This window comes from Gorilla gorilla, chromosome 14, assembly GCF_029281585.2.
Source record: "Gorilla gorilla gorilla isolate KB3781 chromosome 14, NHGRI_mGorGor1-v2.1_pri, whole genome shotgun sequence".
Taxonomy (NCBI): Eukaryota; Metazoa; Chordata; class Mammalia; order Primates; family Hominidae; genus Gorilla; species Gorilla gorilla.
Window position 1 is genome coordinate 93,878,670 of NC_073238.2, and position 22,414 is coordinate 93,901,083.

At 36.3% G+C, this 22,414-nt stretch overlaps 1 long non-coding RNA gene and 1 pseudogene across 1 annotated transcript in view; one reads left to right on the top strand and one right to left on the bottom strand.

The window, feature by feature from the left end:
- LOC129526262 (uncharacterized) overlaps positions 1-22,414 on the bottom strand; it is an 83,817-nt gene that overhangs the window by 38,644 nt on the left and 22,759 nt on the right. The gene's annotated exons all lie outside the window — the stretch shown is intronic.
- Positions 2,590-3,261, top strand: LOC101147561 (pre-mRNA-splicing factor SPF27-like; annotated as a pseudogene).

The following is a 22,414-nucleotide window of genomic DNA, read 5'->3' on the forward strand; positions in this document are numbered from 1 at the left end:
AGGTGGGCGGATCATGAGGTCAGGAGATGGAGACCATCTTGGCCAACATGGTGAAACCCCATCTCTACTAAAAAAAAAAGAAATACAAAAAATTAGCCAGGTGTTGTGGCACGTGCCTGTAATCCCAGCTACTTGGGAGGCTGAGTCAGGGGAATCGCTTGAACCCGGGAGGCGGAGGTTGCAGTGAGCTGAGATCGTGCCACTGCACTCCAGCATGGCGACAGAGCAAGATTCTGTCTCAAGAAAAAAAAAAAAAAAAAAGAGTGGGAGAAGATCTTGCTAAAGAACTTGTATTTTTATAGCGATATTTATGTTTAAGAATATAATAGAATAAATTAACATAAATATTGATGTTAGGATATGTGCAAGCACCATAAGAAAACGCATTAATTTTAAACCAACAAAATAAAGTTTCATCTAACAGAAATGAAGAAGAGAAAATTTTTTTAAAAGTATAATTAGTAAAAAAAGTAAAATATCAAAAAAACTACTCATTATGTGACAGCAATTAAAATAATTATTTAATCCACTTACTAATATAAGTGGATTAAATTCACTAATTAAAAGAAATTCTTGACCTAGATTTTTAAATAAAGAAGGTTCACCAATATTTTATCTATAAAGACATATTGATTAACAAAATGATACAGAAAGGTTGAAAATAAAAGGTTGTGAAAAGATGTACTAGACAAATATTAACTAAAATAAAGCTCATATAGCAATCATCATATCTCACAAAGTAGTAGTTAGAACATAAAATATTAATAAGAACAGACAGACAATATTTACTGATAAGAAGCAATAGAGCAAGAAGACAACCATCATGAGCTTACAGGAATTGAACAATAGAGTCTCTACATGTGTAAAGCAGCAATTATAGAACTGCAGAGCACACTGGAGTCTACCTGAGACAGGAGGGAGAGGAGCAGAAAAGGTAACTATTGGGTTCTGGGCTTAATATCTGGGTAATGAAACAATCTGTACAACAAACCCCCATGACACATGTTTACCTATGTAACAAACAGGTACCCCAAACAGAAAATAAAAGTTAAATAATGATTAATTAATTTTTAAAAAGAACTGCAGAGCAAAATATATAAATCAACAATTGTAATGAGAAAAATCAACATATCTCTTTCTGAGACACATAGATCAAGCATATCAAAAAGCTATAATACAAATCTAAAAAACACAATTATTAGCTCAAACTATATAAGACATATAGAACTATTAATCTAACAAACAAAAAAGATATATTGCTTTTGAGCACATGAAAATATTTATAAATATTGGCTATGTACTGGCCGTAAGGAAACTTCAACAAATTCTTAGAAATTGAATACTATATAAACTATGTTCTCTGATCAAAATGTAATAAAATTAGAAATAAACAACAGATATATAGCTAAAACATCTTGTATATTTAGAAATTAAAATGCCATAATTAAAAATAAAATAAGAGAAATTACTAAATACTTACAAGCTGATGACAATATAAATGTTCCTTGTTGAAATTTTGTAAGCATAATATTTAAAGTAATATGCAGATATAAATACATGTATTGGACAAGGTAAAGACAGAAAACAACCAACTCAGTGTTCACAAGATGTTGGCACAAAAGCAATATTGCAAACCTGAAGAGATAAGGAGAAACATCATCAAATACATACACATGGCAGGCGTGGTGGCTCACGCCTGTAATCACAGCACTTTGGGAGGCCAAGGCAGGTGGATCACTTGAGGTCAGGAGTTCCAGACCAGCCTGGCCAACATGGTGAGACTCCATCTCTACTAAAAATACAAAAAAAGTAGCCAGGCATGGCTGCACGTGCCTGTAATCCCAGCTACTCAGGAGGCTGAGGCAGGAGAGTTGCTTGAACCTGGGAGGCAGAGGTTGCAGTGAGCAAAGATCACACCAATGCACTCCAGCCTGGGAGACAAAGGAGAAAAAGAAAAAAGTATATATATATATATTACAATATAGGAGAGAGAGAGAAAGAGTTTAACAAAAAACCAAAATGTGGTTCCTTGGAAAATTTAATAAAATAAATTTATTTTGAGTGAGATAAATTCAAAATGAAATAACATAAATAAGTACAAACACAATACATTAAAATGCTAAAGGGGTATTATTAACAACTGTTAGCAAATTTGTAAACCTAGGTTAAAATATGAACTATCTAAAAAAAATGAAATATCTAAAAAAGTAGAATAGAAACTTGACCAGAACAATGAACATAAAGAAATATAAGTAGTAATAAAAGACTTCCTTCATTAAAAAAAGAAGAATAAAAAATAAAAATAAAAAAACCTCAAATCTAGAAGGTTTATAATAAACAAGTTTTACCAAATTTTCAAGAAATCTGTAAGACTTTTCTAAATTGCACCAGAAACTAGAGAGACCATGAAAGTCTGCCCATTTCATTTTATAAGGCTATAAATATGATCTCAAAACCAAGCAAGAGCACTTGAAGAAAATCACAAGCCTATTTAACTTGTTATTGTAGATATGAATATCAAAAATAAAATATTAGCTATCTGTATCAATAGTGTATCAAAATAATGCATAGAAACCTAAGGTCTCCAAAATGATGGTCATGGGTTTGGTGGCCAGAGAGGTTGTGGTGGATGTGCTGCTGTATTTTTATCAAGGTTATGAAACCCCTGGTGTACAGTGCTTGTGGAAGAGGACACTCACAGACACTGAACTACTAAGAACTACCTGAGCTACCTGACACCTTGGATTATTCTGCTTTTGAAGACATAATGAAAAATGGATTTGAAAGACTGACCCCTCGACAGCCAATTGAATTGCTCCGTATGAAATTATCTGAGCTTCCAACCCCTTCCTCCGGTCAGAAAAACGACATTATTGCATGGCAAGAATGTGTAAACAATTCTATGGCCCAGCTAGAGCATCAAGCAATTTGAATCGAGAATCTAGACCTAATGTCACAGTGTGGATGTAATGCCTGGAAGGTATATAATGAAAATCTAGTTCATATGATTGAACATGCACAGAAAGAAGCACTTCAGAAGTTAAGAAAACATATTCAAAATTTAAACTAGCAGCAAAAGGACATGCAACTCACAGCTGGAACTAAATCAAGAGAAATCGAATCAAATTGGATATCCCTGATCAGTAAGAATTACAATATTGAACAGACTATTGAACAATTGTTCAACTAGAAAATGAAAACCATCAAATTAAGTGGCAATATGGAGAGGCAAACAAAGAAAACATCCAGCAAGACTTCTGAAAAAGACAGTTTTGTGGGTGGAAGAAAAGTTTGGCTTTCACCAAAGCCATCTGAACTTTCTCCAAACTATAAAGGACAACAGCATCTTCCAGAAACCATTGATGTTTAAATGTTTAGAATGTGTGGACGGTTGTAGTAATTCTATTCTATCTTAGCAAAACAAAAATATCTAAGTTGGTGGTATTTTTATAACCATTAACAAAAAATTCTAGACATTCAAAATAAGTATAACTTTAGCATAATATTATGTCACTGAATTAATTTTGAGCTGTGTAGACCATATTTTGTATCCAAGAATCTTTATTTAAACCTTTCAACGTGTACAGGAATTTGGAAACTTTTAGTTTATGTCTTTGTCTAATAAAGAGATACTTCTAAACAGACACACAAAATTCTACATATGTTAATTTTGTAAGGCTCTTAGCAAATAAGAATAAAAAGGAATTCATTAATTCAATCAAAGTTACAAAACAGCAGCTTGGCAGCAATTAGTAGAAAAACACATCTATTTTAGGATAGGAAGGTGGAGGGAATGTCATATTAAAAGAAAAAGAAATAGGATTAAGGGGAAGAGAAAAATATCTGTTTATTTACAAACACTGTGATTATCTACATAGAGCAACCAACAGAGTCACCATACATTTTGAGAATTTACTAGAGTTCGACAAGACAGTTGAAACAAGAAGAGACAGACATGCAAACCAATAGTTATAACAAAAGAATGATGCGACAACAGAGGCTTGTATAATGCAGAGGAAGCACAGAGATGGGAACTTTACCTGGAAGTGCAAGGAAAGACTTCTTGGAAGCAGTTCACAAGTTAAATTTCGAAAGATCACGGCACTGTAGGTAGATGTGGCTGCTTGCCCAAAGACTAAGAGATATAAAACAGTAGTTCCGAAAGTTTGGAACTGGGAGAGTGGGAAGGGGTGGGCCAGCATGTGAAACTGGAGATGTGGGATAAAGTCTCTTCCTGCAGACACTTGTGTGCTAAGCTAAGTTGCTTGGATTTTAACATGAGTGGAAAGATACTGGAGGGTGTTTGTTGGTGCTAAGATATGGTCCAATTTGGGGTATTGGAAAGATTACTTTGTTAGCAGTATGGAAAATGAGCTGAAAAGGGGTGAGACCTGAGACAAGAAGACATGTAAATTAGGCCATGTGAGCGGTGGCTCACATCTGTAATCCCAGCACTTTGGGAGGCCAAAGTGAGTGAATCAGTTGAGGTTAGGAGTTCAAGACCAGCCTGGCCAATATGGTGAAACCTTGTCTCTACTAAAAATACAAAAATTAGCAGGGCATGGTGACAGGCACCGATAATCCCAGCTACTCTGGAGGCTGAGGAAGGGAGAATTGCTTGAACCCAGGAGGCAGAGGTTACAGTGAGACGAGATTGTGCCATGGCACTCCAGCCTGGGCAACAGAGCAAGACTCTGTCTCAAAAAAAAAGAGAAGACATGTAAGTTATTGCAGTGGTTCAAATAAAAAATGATGATATCTTCTGAATTAAGGCTGTATCTGTGGGAATGGAGGAATCTGGAGATGTTTAGAACTTAGAAGCAATTGGATTTTAATGAAGAGAGTAAAAAGGAAGGAAGACTCTAATATGGCTCCTAAGTCTGCATTTGGAAACACAGTGATAGTGATGCCATCAGTCTGCCAGGAAAAATAGTCTTCACCAATTACTATCTGGGCCAATGCATTATTCTTAATTTTCTTACATTTTAAGTCATACTAAAAATAATCTACCTCAGGGAGGCTATTCATGTGTCAGGGCAGAGAATATGTGGGATATTTCTGTACCTTCCTCTCAACTTTGCTGTGAACCCAAAATTGCAATAAAGAAATAAAGTATTTAAAAACTAAACAGACAACCTACAGGATGAAATGGTATATTTGTAAACTGTGAATCTGACAGGGAGATGATATCCATAATTTAGAAGGAACTCAAACAACTCAACAATAACAACAACAACAACAACAACAACAACAAAAACAAATAGACCCACTAAAAGTGGAAAAGGACATGAATAGATATGTTTCTAAAGAAGACATAGAAATGGCCCACAAGCATATGAAAAAACTGTTCAGCATCACTGATCATCAGAGAAATACAAATTTAAACCCCAATGAGATGTCATCTTACACCAGTCAGAATGGCTATTATTAAAAAGACAAATAATAACAGATGCTGGTGAGGATGGGGAGAAAAGGGAACACGTGCATTATTGTTGGGAATGTAAACTAGTACAACCTCTGTGGAAAACAGTATGGAGATTTCTCAAACTAAAAATAGAATGACCATTCAATCCAGCAATCTCACCACTGGGTGTCTACCCAAAGGAAAAGAAATCATTATATCAAAAAGACATTTTCACTCAGTTGTTTATCACAGCACTATTCACAGTAGGAAATATATGGAATCAACCTGTGTCCATCAACAGAGGACTGGATAAAGAAAATGTGAGATAGATAGATAGATAGATAGACAGATAGATAGATAGATAATGGAATACTATTGAGCCATGAAAAATGGAATCATGTCTTTTGCAGCAACATGGATGGAACTGGAGGCCATTATCTTAAGTGAAACAACTCAGAAACAGAGTCCAAAAATGCATGTTCTCATAACTGGGAGCTAAATAATGCATACATATGGACATAGAGTGTGGAATAATAGTCACTGAAGACTCAGACGGGTGGGAAGATGAGAGTTGGATGAGGGATGAAAAATTACTTAATGGGTACGATGTACATTATTTGGGTGGTGGTTGTGTTAAAGCCCAGACTTCACCACTATATAATATATCCATGTAATAAAATTGCCCTTGTACCCTTTAAATTTATACAAATAATAATAAATAAATAATTAAAAATTTAAAAATATAAATCTTTTTAAAATAATCTACCCAAGGAAGAATCAATAGATAGTGAAAATGACTTTATTACAATTTTTTAATAAAAATTTAAATGTAGCACATTCTAATATTTACTTCTCAGTTTTCTGGTTTTGAAGGAGTATGTACCCAGAATAGGCAACATATTTTGAATTCAACTAAACTACACAACAACTGTCATGGGTAAACCTGGAACACGGGCATAATGTAAGTATTGAATCTAGATTTCAGATACATCTCTAATAGTTTTCATTGCTTTAGCAGCTTGCACTTTTTTGGCTCAGCGCTCTCTTCACATTATTATCCATTTTGCCACATAGAGCTCTCATTTCATTCGTTTTAATTGCCATATGGTAAACTACATTGTATAATTCATTCATAATAGCTTATTTGGGTTGTTTTCCATTTTTCTCTATTACAATCAATACACCTATAAACATTCTTGTACATGTGTGCTTATATATACTATGCAAAAGTTTCATCTAGACTATATAGCAAGAAGAGGAATCATGAGGTCAGATGGCATGCAAATCTTCATCACTAGATATTGTCAAGCTCCTCTTCAAAGAGGTTGGGCCAATTGCACTCCCACCAGCACACTATGAGAGTTCCACTTTCCTCATTTTCTTGAAACATTAGATCTTATCAGACTAAATGCCAAGTTGATATTTAAGAAATGCTACCCTGCTGAAGTTTGTGAGTTTTTAAAATTTATTTGACTGCAAATGAGCTGACCATCATTCCACATGACTTCCCACCATTAGGATATTCTTCCCATGAATTGTTTCTTTGCATCCTTTGCCAATTTTTCTGTTAGTTTGTCTTTTTCTTCTTGATTTGTAGTTCTTTGTATATTTTAGATACAAATCTTTGTCAGTCGTGTATGTTTCACATATCTTCTCCCAGTCTGTGGCGTGACTATAAATGGTGTTTTCTGATGTCTATACAAAAAAATTTCCTGTAACATATTCAAATTTATCATCCTTTTCCTTTGTGCTTAGGGTTTTTGTGTCTTGTTGAAAAAAATATTCCCCCATTCTGGTTTCATAAATATGCTATTTTTAAATTTAAAAGTTTTTTCTCATTCAGGGATTTGATGCATCTAGAATTAATTTTTGTGTGCAGAATGAGGCCTAGATCGAATTTTAATTTTTGTGTGGAAAATTATTTATCCTAGCAGAGCACATTTATTGAATAATCCAGTCCTTCACCACAAATTTCTAATGCTACCTCAGACATAAATTAAATTTTCATGTATGTATGTTTTAAAGGTCCCATCAAAGAAGAGGATTTGATCAGGTGCTTTAAATAGTCTTTAATGAGGGTGACAATTTAGGGAGATAAGGGCAGGGTTAGGAAAACAAACAGTGGTATGGAGGCAACCGATGACTGCAGGAAGTCCTTTCCACCCTTAGCACAGAAGGGAAAAGGAGGAATTAGCGTTATTGGATCCCACTGAGAGCAGTGTATTGGAGGAGGGCTGCCTAGTGGAGCTGTAACTGCAGAGAAACAGAGCTGCTGCCTTGGAAGCAATCTCGAATCTCCTCCTACCCTCTGATTCTCTGCAGGTGCCATCCATCAGTCAAATCCAAAGTGAAGCCAGAGGTCGGGAAGGTCAGGTTGGCATTCTGTAGATTTCAGCTTCCTATAGAGCAGGGCTAAGTAGAGGTAAGTAGAGGATAGAGAAAGTGTGTGGGAGTCACCAGCACAGTCAACTTCTTTTGCCACTCAGCATCTATTCTTGCCTTTTAGTGGATTTAAAAAAAAAAAAAAAAGATAAAAAAATAAAGCCCTCATTCTCCACACAGGGGATCCACATAATCCCGTCAATTACAGTATTATCAAGGGATGAGGTTAATTCAATTATACACCCACTTGGAACCTAACTTAAAACATTAGCCTCCACCTGTCCTCTTGACAAAAGGTAATAGGAAAGGGGAGTAAAAGACAAACCATCAATTTCCATAAGATATCCATGGCTGCTTTTGTCCCTCCTCTGATTATTCTTTTCAATTACTCTGATTACTGTCCCTTTTGTCGCTGATTTCCAAGCAAAAACTGGCAATCACAACTTCCTCTTTCCACCACTCATTTCCTCTTTTATCACTTTGGCTACAAAGTGACCCAAAACTTCATTCTTTGGGGATCTGAGCCCTTAGTGGCCCTAATATTTTCCCCACTTTTTTTTATTTCCATAGGTTTTGGGGGAACAGATGGTGTTTGGTTACATGAATACATTCTTCAGTGGTGATTTCTGAGATTTTGATGCACCCATCACCTGAGCAGTATACACTGTATCCAATTTGTAGTCTTTTATCCCTCACCTCCCTCCCACCCTCTCCCGCTGAGTCCCCAAATTCCATTGTATCATTCTTATGCGTTTGCATCCTAATAGTTTAGCTCCCGCTTATAAGTGAAAACATACGATGCTTGGTTTTCCATTCCTGAGTTACTTCTCTTAGAATAATGGCCTCCAATTTTATTCAGGTCACTGCGAATGCCATTATTTCATTCCTTTTTATGGCTGAGTAGTATTCCATGGTGTATATATATATATATATACATATATATATATAATCACAATTTCTTTTTTTTTCTTTTTTTTTTTTTGAGACAGAGTTACGCTCTTGTTGCCCAGGCTGGAGTACAATGGCATGATGTTGGCTCACTGCAACCTCCATCTCCCGGGTTCAAGTGATTCTCCTGCCTCAGCCTCCAGAGTAGCTGGGATTACAGGCAACCACCACACCTAGCTAATTTTTTGTATTTTTAGTAGAGACAGGGTTTCACCAGGTTGGCCAGGCTGGTCTTGAACTACTGATCTCAAGTGATCCACCCCCTCAGCCTCCCAAAGTGCTGGGATTACAGGCGTGAGCCACTGCCCCCAGCCCTAATCACAATTTCTTTAACCACTCATTGATTAATGGACATTTGGATTGGTTCCATATTTTTGCAATTGTGAATTGTGCTGCTATAAACATCTGTGTGCAAGTATCTTTTTTGTGTAATGACTTCTATTCCTCTGAGTAGATAGCCAGTAGTGGGATTGCTGGATCAAATGGTAGTTCTACTTTTAGCTCTTTAAAGAATCTCCACCCTCCTTTTCACACTGGTTGGACTAGCTACATTCTCACCAGCAGTGTAAAAGTGTTCCCCTTTCACCATATCCATGCCAACATCTATTTTTTTTAATTTTTTGATTATAGCAATTCTTGCAAAAGTAAAGTGGTATTGCATTGTGGTTTTGGTTTGCATTTCCCTGATCATTAGTGATGCTGAGCATTTATTTCATGATTGTTGGCCATTTGTATATCTTCTTTTGAAACTTGTCTATTCATGCCCTTAACCTGCTTTTTGATGAGATTGTTTGTTTTTTTCTTGCTAATGTGTTTGAGTTACTTGTAGATTCTGGATGTTAGTCCTTTGTTGAAAGTACAGATTTTGAAGATTTTCTTCCACTCTGTGAGTTGTCTGTTTACTCTGCTGATTGTTTCTTTTGCTGTGCAGAAGCTTTTTAGTTTAATTAAGTCCCATCTACTTATCTTTGTTTTTGTTACATTTGCTTTTGGGTTCTTAGTCATGAAGTCTTTGCCTAAGCCAATGTCTAGAAGAGTTTTTCCGATGTTATCTTCTAGGATTCTTATGGTTTCAGGTCTTAGATTTAAGTTCCTTGATCCATCTTGAGTTGATTTTTGTATAAGGTGAGAGATGAGGATCAAGTTTCATTTTTATGCATGTGGCTTGCTAATTATCCTAGCACCATTTGTTAAATAGGCTGTCCTTTCCCCACTTTATGTTTTTGTTTGCTTTCTTGAGGATCAGTTGGCTGTAATATTTGGGTTTATTTCTGGGTTCTCTATTCTGTTCCATTGGTTTATGTGCCTATTTTAAAAAAAAGGTATTCATATCATGAGAGTGACACTATAAAAAACAGAAAAAATAGCCTAAAATAAAAAACCAAGGTATTCAGGCAACAAATAGCATGATGAATAAAATAGGACCTCATATCTCAATACTAACATTGAATGTAAAGGGCCTAAATGCTCCACTTAAAAGATACAGAATGGCAGAATGGATAAGAATTCACCAACCAACCATCTGCTGTCTTCAAGAGACTCACCTGACACATAAGGACTCACATAAACTTAAGGTAAACGGGTAGAAAAAGATATTTCATGCAAATGGACTCTAAAAGTGAGCAGGAGTAGCTAGACTTACATCAGATGAAACAAACTTTAAGGCAACAGAAGTTAAAAAAGACAAAGAGGGACATTATACAAAGAGGGTAAAAGGACTTGTCCAGTAGGAAAATATCACAGTCCTAAATATATATGCACCTAACACTGGAGCTCCCAAATTTACAAAACAATTACTACTAGACCTAAGAAAGGAGATAGACAGCAACACAATAATAGTGGGGGACTTTAATACTCCACTGACAACACTAGGCAGGTCATCAAGATAGAAAGTCAACAAAAAAAAATGGATTTAAACTATACCCTAGAACACATGGACTTAACAGTTATTTACAGAACATTCTACCCAACAACTGCAGAATTTACATTCTATTAATCAGCACATGGAACATTCTCAAAGAGAGATCATATGATAGGCACAAAACAAGTCTTATTAAATTTAAGAAAATTGAAATTATATCAAATATTTTCTCAGATCACAGTCGACTAAAATTGGTAATCAACTCCAAAAAGAACCCTCAAACCATGCAAAACATGGAAATTAAGTAACCTGCTCCTGAATGATTATTGGGTCAACAATGAAATCAAAATAGAAATTAAAAAATTATTTGAACCAAATGATAATAGTAATACAACCTATCAAAACCTCTGGGATACAGCAAAGGCAGTGCTAAGAGTAAAGTTCATAGCCTTAAATGCCTACATCCAAAAATCTGAAAGAGCACGAATAGACAACCTAAAGTCACACTTCACGGAACTAGAGAAACAAGAACAAACAAAACCCAAACCCAGCAGAAGAAAAGAAATAAAGATCAGAGTAGAACTAAATAAAATTGAAACAAAAATATCCAAAAGATAAATGAAACAAAAGGCTCGTTCTTTAAAAAGATAAATAAAATTGATAGACCATTAGCAAGACTAGCCAAGAAAAGAATAGAGACGGTCCAAATAAGCTCAATTAGAAATTATATGGGAGATATTACTACTGATACCACAGAAATACAAAAGATAATTCAAGGCTACCATGAATGCCTTTATGTGCATAAATGAGAAAACCTAGAGGAGATGGATAAATTCTTGGAAAGAAGCAACCCTCCTAGATTAAGCCAGGAAGAAATAGAAACTCTGATCAGACGAATAACAAGCAGTGAGATTGAAGTGGTAATTTGTACGGTAATTTTACAAATTACCAACAGCAACAAAAAGTCCAGGACCAGATGGATTCACAGCTGAATTCTATCAGATATTCAAAATGAGAAGAATTGGTACCAATCCTATTGACACTATTCCACAAGTTAGAAAATAGTGCCCTCCTTAAATCATACTATGAAGCCAGTATCACTCATTCTATGAAGCCAGTATCACCGAAACCCATAAAGGACAAAACAAAAAAGAAAACTACAGACCAATATTCCTGATGAATATAGATGCAAAAATTCTTAACAAAATACTAGCTAAATGAATTCAATAGCCTATCAAAAAGATAATCCACCATGATCAATTTGGTTCCATACCAGGGATGCAGGGATGGTTTAAGATCTGCATATCAATAAATGTGATGCACCACATAAACAGAATTTAAAACAAAAATCACATGATCATATCAATAGACACAGAAAAATCATTTGACAAAATGCAGCACCCCTTTATGACTAAAACCCTCAGCAAAATCGGCAGAGAAGGGACATACCTTAAGATAACGAAAGGCATCTATGACAAATCCAAAGCCAACATTATACTGAATGGAGAAAAGTTGGAGAATGGGAGACAAGGATGCCCACTCTCACCGCTTCTATTCGACATAGTACTACTGAAAGTCCTAGCCAGAGCAATCAGACAAGAGAAAGAAAGAAAGGGCATCCAAATCAGTAAAGAGAAAGTCAAACTGTCATTGTTTGCTGGTGGTGTGATCATATACCTAAAATACCCTAAGGACTCATCCAAAAAGCTCCTAGAACTGATAAATGAATTCAGCAAAGTTTCAGGATACAAAATTAACGTACACAAATCAGTAGCTCTGCTATACACCAACAGTGACCAAGCTGAGAATAAAATCAAGAACTCAATAGCAGCAAAAAATAAAAATAAAATACTTAGTAGTATGCCATACAATAGCTGCAATAAAATAAAATACTTAGGAATATACCTAACCAAGGAGGTGAAAGGTCTCTACAAGGAAGACTACAAAACACTGCTGAAAGAAACCACAAATGACACAAACAATTGGAAATACATCCCATGCTCATGGATGGGTGGAATGAATATTGTGAAAATGATCATACTGCCAAAAGCAATCTACAGATTCAATGCAATTCCCATCAAAACACCACCATCATTCTTCACAGAACTAGAAAAAACAATTCTAAAATTCATATGGAACAAAAAAGAGCCCACATAGCCAAAGCAAGACTAAGCAAAAAGAACAAATCTAGAGGCATCACATCACCTGACTTCAAACTACACTATAAAGCCATAGTCACTGAAACAGCATGGTACTGGTATTAAAAATACATTATCACAGTTTTCCATTGAGGGAGATCACCAAACATTGTAATAAGAGGTGCGCTAGTGAATGACCTGAGTTTCAGAGATACTGTTTCTTTTTCATGACATAACAGCAACCCCAATCCCCTTGGTAAAAGGATCAAGCACCCTGGTAAGAAGAGTAAGCTCTGCTTTCTCTGTCTGAGGATTTAGTGTCATGAGGAACTAAAAAAGTTTAGGAGTAGTCTCAGCTTACATATTATTTGAGCCATCACCATCGGAAAAGTTTCTTCCTTGAGAACTAGGCTTTCTAAACGGTTGAGCCCCAAGTTGCAGAGACAAGAAGCAAAAGTTCTCTAAATGAGTTATTAGGTCCGAAATGAGTCTTCCTCATTTCTGATACCAACTACATTATCAAACAGGATCCCAGCAGAAAAGAGAAATCACACAGACTATTTAAGTGAGGATATTTACAGAGGTCTGAGCAGAGTCAAGGCAATAAATAAAGGACATTGAGGCATCCATGGATTACTTAAACCAAGAAGCTATTAAAAAAAAGGGAAAGAACCAAGTACCAGAACCCAATGAGAACTGGAACCATGGAGGAGAAGCTTCCCATTGGAGCTAAAGTTGTAGAGAAATTCAGCTGCAGCCAGAGAAATAGAGCTAGTGGGAAAGAAAGGAGGAAGAAATTCCCTGCCCTTTCTCTCCTCCTGCTCTTTCATCTCCTGCTAGTGTCTCCCATTATCCATTGTCCAAATGCAATTAGAAAGAGAGCGCAGGTGATGCCTTTCAGGAAACATAGAATATCAAAGAAAGATAGACAAGATGTTGGAGCATGGGATGTCAGAAAAATAACCAAAGAAGAGGGATCTGTTTCTGGGTCTTCTATTTTGTTTTACTGGTCTTTTAGTGTATTTGTGGGTCAATATTATGCAGTTACATATGTACATTTTTCTAGTGATCTGAAATGTCACTGTTATATTAAATTTTAACACGTGCCCATGTCTGTTTCTAGAGTCTCTATTCTGTATTGTGTATATCTGCACCAATAAACACACCTTTTTCATTATATCTCAACAGAATATTGCGACATCTGATAAGGTGAGTCCTTTCCCTCATTGTTTTTTCATTAATTTTCTTGCTTATTTTGTTTTCAATCTGTTTTTTATTATTTCTATTTCTCTTCAAGATTACACAGTGGATCGACTTCCAAAAATACCATAGCTATTTTTATCAGAATTTATATTGATTTATAGATAAATCACAAAGAAATTTGATATTTTCATATTATTGAATCCTCTCAACTAGGAGCATACTATCCTTTACATTTCTTAGATCTTCCTGTATTCTTCAATAGAGCATTACAATTTTCTCAATATAGATCCTATGAGTTTGCACTTAGTTTAACCCTTAGTATCTTCAGTAGCTTGTGGATATTGCAAATGGACTCTATTTCTACTTCATTTACCCTCTAATTCATTCTAACCATTTATTAGTTAATGTTCCTGGGTTTTTAGATTAAGCTACCTTTTCTTCTACAAATGGAGACTACCTCCTTCTTTTATACACACACAGACACATACACACACACATCTTAGTTCTTTTTCTTGCGCTGGAAAGACAAACATTAAGAGTAAGACCAAGATCCATTCCCAGTTCCTGAGTTTAAAGAAATGTTAGGTATGATGTTTGCTCTATCCGTGGTTATCTTTGCACTGAGAATGTTTCTTCTCTTGCTAGTGGCTTTTTAAGAAAAATGAATTGTATTGAGTTTGAATTGAATTATATCACATATATTGTGCTCAGGGGTTTTTTTGGCATCTATCAAGATGATTTATACGGATTTTTAAATTTTCATCTCATGCAAATTCCCTGAGATCTTGCCTATCTTTTTCACACTTTTCCCCCAATACCTAGAATAGTGCCCTCCTCACTGTAGACATTTTAGAAATATTTCCTGAATAATTATATAAATGTTAATAAAGTATGTATTGATTGTGATTAATTTCATTGATGGAGCTGTAGTGGTGATTCATATTTGCATTCCTAGGATAAATCCTAAATGAATTATTCTTTTGATATATTGCTGGATTTAATTTAGCACTGTGTTAATATATATTTTTTTACATTGGTGGATAAATTGTATGTATTTATCAGGTACAACATGATGTTTTAAAGTACATCTACAGTGTGGAATGACTACCTCTAGCTAATATATATGCAATACCTCACACAGTTATCATTTTTGTGGTGGGAACACTATATCCACTCCTGAGCATTTTCAAGAATTCAATACAAGGCCGGGCATGGGGACTCAGCCCTGTAATCCCAGTACTTTGGGAGGGTGAGGCAAGAGGATTGCTTGAGCCCAGGAGTTTGAAACCAGCCTGGGCAACATAGTGAGACGCCACCTCTACAAAAAGATCAAAAGATTAGCCAGGCGTGGTAGCACATGCCTGTGGACCCAGCTACTCAGATGGCTGAGGTAGGAGGATTTCTGAAGCCCAGGAGGTCAAGGCTGCAGTGAGCCATGATTGCACCCCTGCACTCCAGCCTGGGCAACAGAGTGAGACCCTGTCTCAAAAAAAAAAAAAAAGAAAAAGAATCATTACAGTGCACTATTAACTATAGTCGTGTTGTACAATAGACCTCTTAACTTACTGCTCCTGTTTAACTAAAATTTATGACCAACATCTCCCCAACCCACCCGCCCTCTCCAATCATGCCAGCTCCTGGTAACCACCATTCTACTCTCTACTTCTATACAATCAACATTTTTAGATTCCACATATGAGTGATATCATAAAGTATGTGTCTTTCTGTGCCTGTCTTATTTCACTTAACATAATGTCTTCCAAGTTCATCCATGTTGTCACAAATGATAGGATTTCTTTCCTTTTAATGGCCAAATAGTATTCCATTGTATATATATACTACATTTTCTTCATTTATTCATCTGTTGATGGACAGTTAAATTGATTTCATATCTTGGCTACTGTGAATAATGCAGCAATAAAAATGTGTTATACATAAAGTTTCGGTGCCGCAAAAGTAATAGCACTCGAATATAAAATTTTCTTTTTAATTCTCAGCAAGGCAAGTTACTTCTATATAGAAGGGTGTGCCCTTACAGATGGAACAATGGTGAGTGCACACTTGGACAAGGGCAGGGAAGGGGTTCTTATCCCTGACGCACGTGGCCCCTGCTGGTGTGTCGTTCCTCTATTGGCTAGGGTTAGACCACACAGGCTAAACTAATTCTGATTGGCTAATTTAAAGAGAATGATGGGGTGAGTGATGGGGTGGGCAGGAGTCAGGGCAGAGCAGATAGCAGGTAATTGGAATGAGTTAGGATGCAGCAGGCGATTGGAATGTAGGGTAGAGAAGGTGATCAGAATGAGTCAGGGTGGAGTAGGTAATTGAAAAAGGTTGCTGGAAACCATCATTCTCAGCAAACTATCGCAAGGACAAAAAACCAAACACCGCATGTTCTCACTCATAGGTGGGAATTGAACAATGAGAACAACTTGGACACAGGAAGGGGAACATCACACACCAGGGCCTGTTGTGGGGTGGGGGGAGGGGGGAGGGGGGAGGGATAGCATTAGGAGATATACCTAATGTAAATGACGAGTTAATGGGTGCAGCACACCAACATGGCACATGTATACATATGTAACAAACCTGCACGTTGTGCACATGTACCCTAGAACTGAAAGTATAATAAAAAATATATGTATATAAAAAAGAAACTAATCTAAAATAGAAAAAAAAATGTTGCTTTACAAAGAAGTTAAGCTTACAAGTAGAAGGCAAAGAATTGAACATACGGATATATTAATTCTTTGAAAGGAAATTTAGAACTCATATCTAACAAATGGAATTACAGATAGCTCTTTGATGTAATGATTTTACTTCCTTTGGAGATACACCAAATAGTGGGATTGCTGGATCATGTGGGAATTCTATTTTTAATTTTTTGGGGAAACTCCATGCTGTTTTCCATAATGGCTTACGCTAATTTAGATTTTCACCAACAATCTTGGAAGTCTTCAATTTACGATTTTTTATTTCTGTGTTCATAAGTTAAATTGTTGTGTAGCTTTCTTTTAGAAGCTATGCTTATCTAATTTAGGCACTAAGATTATTCTATCCTTATAAAACAAGGTAAAAAGCACTTCCTCTTTAACATTCTCTGAAAATAAATTATTTTTTTCTTGAAGGACTGATAGAACTCATACACTAAACTCTCCTTTTCTGGTGCTTTTTAAATGAGTATTTGTTTTTCCTTACATTTTCATTTTCTTCTGTCTTCATTAGCTTATTTACATTTATTATTCCTTCTCAAGTGATTCCTACTATATATAGTAGCCCATGAAATCATCCATTGTATAATATTTTTATATTTATTGATATATTATAATTAAAGTATCTCAAATTTTTAAAATATCTTTTATATCTGAGTTTATGTTATATTTTCTCATTTCTGATATTATTTATGCCTTCTCTCCCTTTGTTTCTTAAACTTTTCTAGAGACAGGGTCTCACTATGTCCCAAGCTGGCCTCAAACTCCTGGTCTCAAGCCATCCTCCCACCTCAGCCTCCAGAGTAGCTGGGATTACAGATGCAAGCCACCACACTTACCACCTTTTATTTCTTGATATAACTTGACAAATGTTTTTAAATACTTTACTGATTATTTCAAAGAACAAATTTTAGACTAGTATTATTTACCATTTCTATTATGTTTGGCTTCATTTTATATGACAAATATATGGTTTTCCTTTTTTCTACTCTGTTTACTTTGTTTTCCTTTTTTCTACTCTGTTTACTTTGTTTTCCTTTTTTCCGCTTCTTGAGATGAATACTTTGCTTATTCATTTTCAAATTTTATCTCCTAATCAATGCATTTATGTCTATAAAATTTCCTAAGTACACTTTTGGCTGTATCCCATGGGTTTGAAATAAATACAAATCCATTTGCTGGTTTTGTTTCTAAATGGCCTATAATTATAGCTTTAGTTCCCTCTTTAAAAATGTTTGGGTTTTTTTTTAAAAAAAACTATCTTTTTGTTGTTTATTTCTAATATGATTTGCATTATGGGCAAATATTTTGACCGGTATCATTTCAGCTTTGGATAATTATTTTGTGGATTTTTTAAATCAACTATATGATTAATTTTTGAAAAGTTCTCTGTATTGTGAAAAGAATGCGTACACCTTCAAGAACTGCATATGTAATAGAGCAATCATGTTGATTGTTATTCAGATATTCTAGGTTCTTGTTTATTCTTTGTTTTCTTGATCTATTAATTTTTAAAGAGGTATCTATTTTTTTCGTGTCCTATTTTTCACTTTCTCTCATAAAACATAGGGCAGGGAAAAAATAGCTTCTACTATTGAGTCCCCAGCATGTGGAACAGTGCCTTCAGTATGCAAACTATGTGACTTACATTCAGTGCTTTGCCATCTCAATAGAAAAGCTTTTCAACATTTTCAAGTTCTTTAATTCTTTCCTGTTCCACCATGGGTAGGTTTACCTACACAGGCAAATGAACTAAGACCCAGACAACGTTATTCTGTCATAAGAGACTCTTTAAGGTCAGCGACTTTGTCTTATTCACCAGTATATACCCCCGAACCTAGAATATTTACTGGAACATAGTAAGTGTTCATGGGATGAATGAATAAATATTTAGCTCACCAGCATGCAGATGGGTCATTTTCAAATGGTAGAGTGTTTACAACTTCGCTTCATTTTCAAATCATGTGTCCTCTGTTTATCTAGAATCTATTAAACAGTTTTCTTACACAGAGCAAGAAAGCTAACCTTACCAAAGTGGAAATAATGTTCTCTTGTTACCGCCATGTCAACGGAGCTACAGACAGTTCACCTAAGCTTCCTCATTCTTTAAAATGTTAAAGTATGCAATGCTCTCCAATCCAACTGAGGCTGACTCCTAAATTCTGTTTTCTACATCAGATAGGAATGCCTGATAGAAAGACAGATTAGGGAACAGCCATTCACTTTAGATGGTATTAACTATTGGTCCAGGTCACAGCTAAATTGGCTTGGCTTAGGCTGTTGGTGCATATTTAATGTGAAGATGAGTTAAATGAAGAGATTGGTCTGTCCTCTTGACCCCCTTCTCTATTCAATTCTTGTCTTCTCATCAACACCTAAAATTTGGAAGATGCTTTAATCCAAGAGCATACAAAAAGGAGCATCCATTTTTTTTCACCTATGTTCTCCAGAAGCTGAAGCCTGCTTTTTTTGTGCACATTCCTGAACTGACCCTGCTGGATCCAGAACTAGCTTGTCCCAGGCCACAAGGATATGCATTAGGAAAGCTCCTTAACTAGACAGCTCCTTAACACTCAAAGACTTTTCAGATAAAATTGGTAGCAACATTAACAAATGTAATTTTTGATACATTACATATATGTGTAATGGAACACATGAGTTATAATGCATTAGTTACACAAACATGCAGGAGTAAAAGATCCATTTTAAACGTAAGACCGATCAATATATTTCAGTATTTCACTCCAAACTCTTACAGTGTTATTTCACTCCAAACTCTTACAGTGTTCCAGGCCATATAAAGCTTTTTACAGGCCAGTGGATTTGCACGACTTGTTAAGAAGGAATTTAGGACCCTGTACGGAGATACAGCCAAAAGTGTAGCACCTTACTCAAAACTGCAAAGAGAATTGACTTTTAACCTATTATGGTGCCCTTATGCTGTTGCAAATTGAGTTCCCTGAGAAGTAGACCCTAAGGGCTTTGTTGTGCAGGATTTTTACCAAGCAGAGACCTTGGAATTAACACATGAGGAGGGAGGGGAAGGAGATAGGAAAGGGCAAAGAGAGAAGTCAAGCACTGATGCAGGCCAATTGACAGCTCAGCTGACCCCACCAGGAGCTCTGGAGTTGGAATGAACTCTAGGAGTTGCCCTGAGTTACACAAAAATGGCCATGTCTTTATACACCTGCATCCATCAACCACTAGATGCGGGTCACTCTGGGAAAGGATGCGACCTTTGGTGAGGTGGCTCTCTGCAGCTGAGACAATCCTTGAAGGGACTAATAGCTGAAAGCTGCCAGTGAACAACACTCCCAGCAACTAGGGCAATATGTTCTTCCTCAAAGGGGAGATCACAGCACATCTCAGTGTTCTCACACATTAGTGATCTAGACTTGAGATTTGCATCTCTCTATTTGGAAGATAGAACAGCAGCAATCCAACTTTTTGGTCTCAAGATCCCTCTCCACTCTTAGAAACTATTGAGGACTCCAAGCAATATTTAGATAGATTATATTTACCTTTAAAAAAATTAAGGCCGAGCCCAGTAGCTCACGCCTGTAATTCCAGCGCTTTGAGAGGCTGAGGCAGGTGGATCACTTGAGGTCAGGAGTTCGAGACTAGGCTGGCCAACATGGCGAAACCCCATCTCTACTAAAAATTCAAAAATTAGCCAGGCATGGTGATGGGCACCTGTAGTCCCAGCTACTTGGGAAGCTGAGAAAGGAGAATCGCTTGGACCCGGAAGGCGGAGGTTGCAGTGAGCCAAGATTGTACCAATGCACTCCAACCTGGGTGACAGAGCGAGACTCTGTCTAAAAAAGAAAAACAGAAATTAAGAACATATTTAAATATTTATTAACTTATTTTTAAATAACAATAAAAATCTATTATCTACTGGAAAAAAACTATATTTTCAAAAACAAGAAAATTAATGATAATATTGAAATTGTTTTTACATTTTTTTTGTCAATCTCTTTTTGTCTGACTTGGTGGAATTCTCCTGGATACTTTACTTCTGCATTTAATCTATTTCAATAATTATTTTTAGTTGAAGTATGTGAAGGAAATACGTCCTCACACAGACATGTAGCTGAAAAAGGAAAATGCATTTTCATAGACTTTCAGGCAGAGCACAGTGGCTCGTGCCTGTAATCCCACCACTTTGGGAGGCCAAGGTGGGAGGATCACTTAAGCCCAGGAATTCAAGATCAGCCTAGGCAACATAGGGAGACCCCCATCTTTACAAAGAATTTAAAAATTAACCTGGCATGGTGGTGTGTTCCTGTAGTCCCAGCTACTTGGGAGGCTGAGGTGGGAGGGTCACCTGAGCCTGGGAGGTCAAGATGCAGTGAACAGATATTGTGTCACTGCACTCCAGCCTGGGCAACAGAATGAGACCTTGTCTCAAAAAATAAAATAAAAGCCTTTCAGTTAATTAAGAACACTCTTCTTCAATATGCCCCAAAACTCAACAAGAGGTAGTTTCTTTTATTTTTTTTTATTTTTATTTATTTATTTTATTTATTTATTTGTTTGTTTATTTATTTTGAGACCGAGTCTCACTGTGTCGCCATGCTGGAGTGCAGTGGCACTATCTCGGCTCACTGCAACCTCCGCCTCTCGGATTCAAGTGATTCTCCTGCCTCAGCCTCCCAAGTAGCTGGGACTACAGGCACATACCACCATGCCCAGCTAATTTTTGGATTTTTAGTAGAGACAGGGCTTCACCATGTTAGGGCCAGGATGGTCCCGATCTCTTGACCTCATGATCCGACCACCTCAGCCTCCCAAAGTGCTGGGATTATAGGCGAGCCACCACACCCAGCAGAGGTAGTTTCTTAAAAGCTAGTTGTAATGTGGAAACCGAAATCATACGAATGAACTTTACAACTTTGATCACTACTCTGTTACAATGAAATATATCGATTGGTCTTACATTTCAAATGGATCTTTTACTCCTGCATGTTTGTGTAACTAATGCATTATAACGCATGTGTTCCATTACACATATATGTAATGTATCAAAAAATTACATTTGCTAATGTCGCTACCAATTTTATCTGAAAAGTCTTTAAGTGTTAAGGAGCTGTCTGGTTTATGGTGGCATATACAAGTTTTCCAAAATTCTAAGTTTTGCTTGAAAGCCTGAATTTTATCATTGCAAACAAAAATTGTCAGTTGTTTTCCTTAAAGGGACATGTTCATTTTGTTTACTTTTAAGAAATATCTGCTAAATATCCAAGTCTGAGTAACTCTGGTATATCTGTTAGTTATCCTTTCAAGTACAAATGGAAATTCATGGAAAGGGAGCTAATTCAGCTCACAAGGCAAACCATCCCACCAGTTCTTTTTCCTGAAATGTCCATGGTACTTTGTTATGCCAGCAGTGTTTTTTGAATACTTCCCCCTTCAACAGTAGAATATTAAAGAGGTATACTTAGAACGGATACTTAGTAATATTTGTAATTTCTACTGCTTCATCAAAGACATCCTGTGAGTGACTGACAGTGAAGAACAAAATGACCACCGCCAGAGCAGGCATCACTGCCTTTCTTGGTGTTGCGACACCACCACTTTGTCCCAGCATGGCTTTTGCACAGTCAGTGCAAACATCAACACAGTGCAAAAGACAAATAATGTCTTACATGGTTATGTCAATAATTTTGACTGCGGGACTTCAGAGAAGATCTCAGTGAACCCCCAGCAATTCAGACCATGCTTTGATAACAGCTGAGAGAGAGTATCCAAAACCCAACACAAGAAG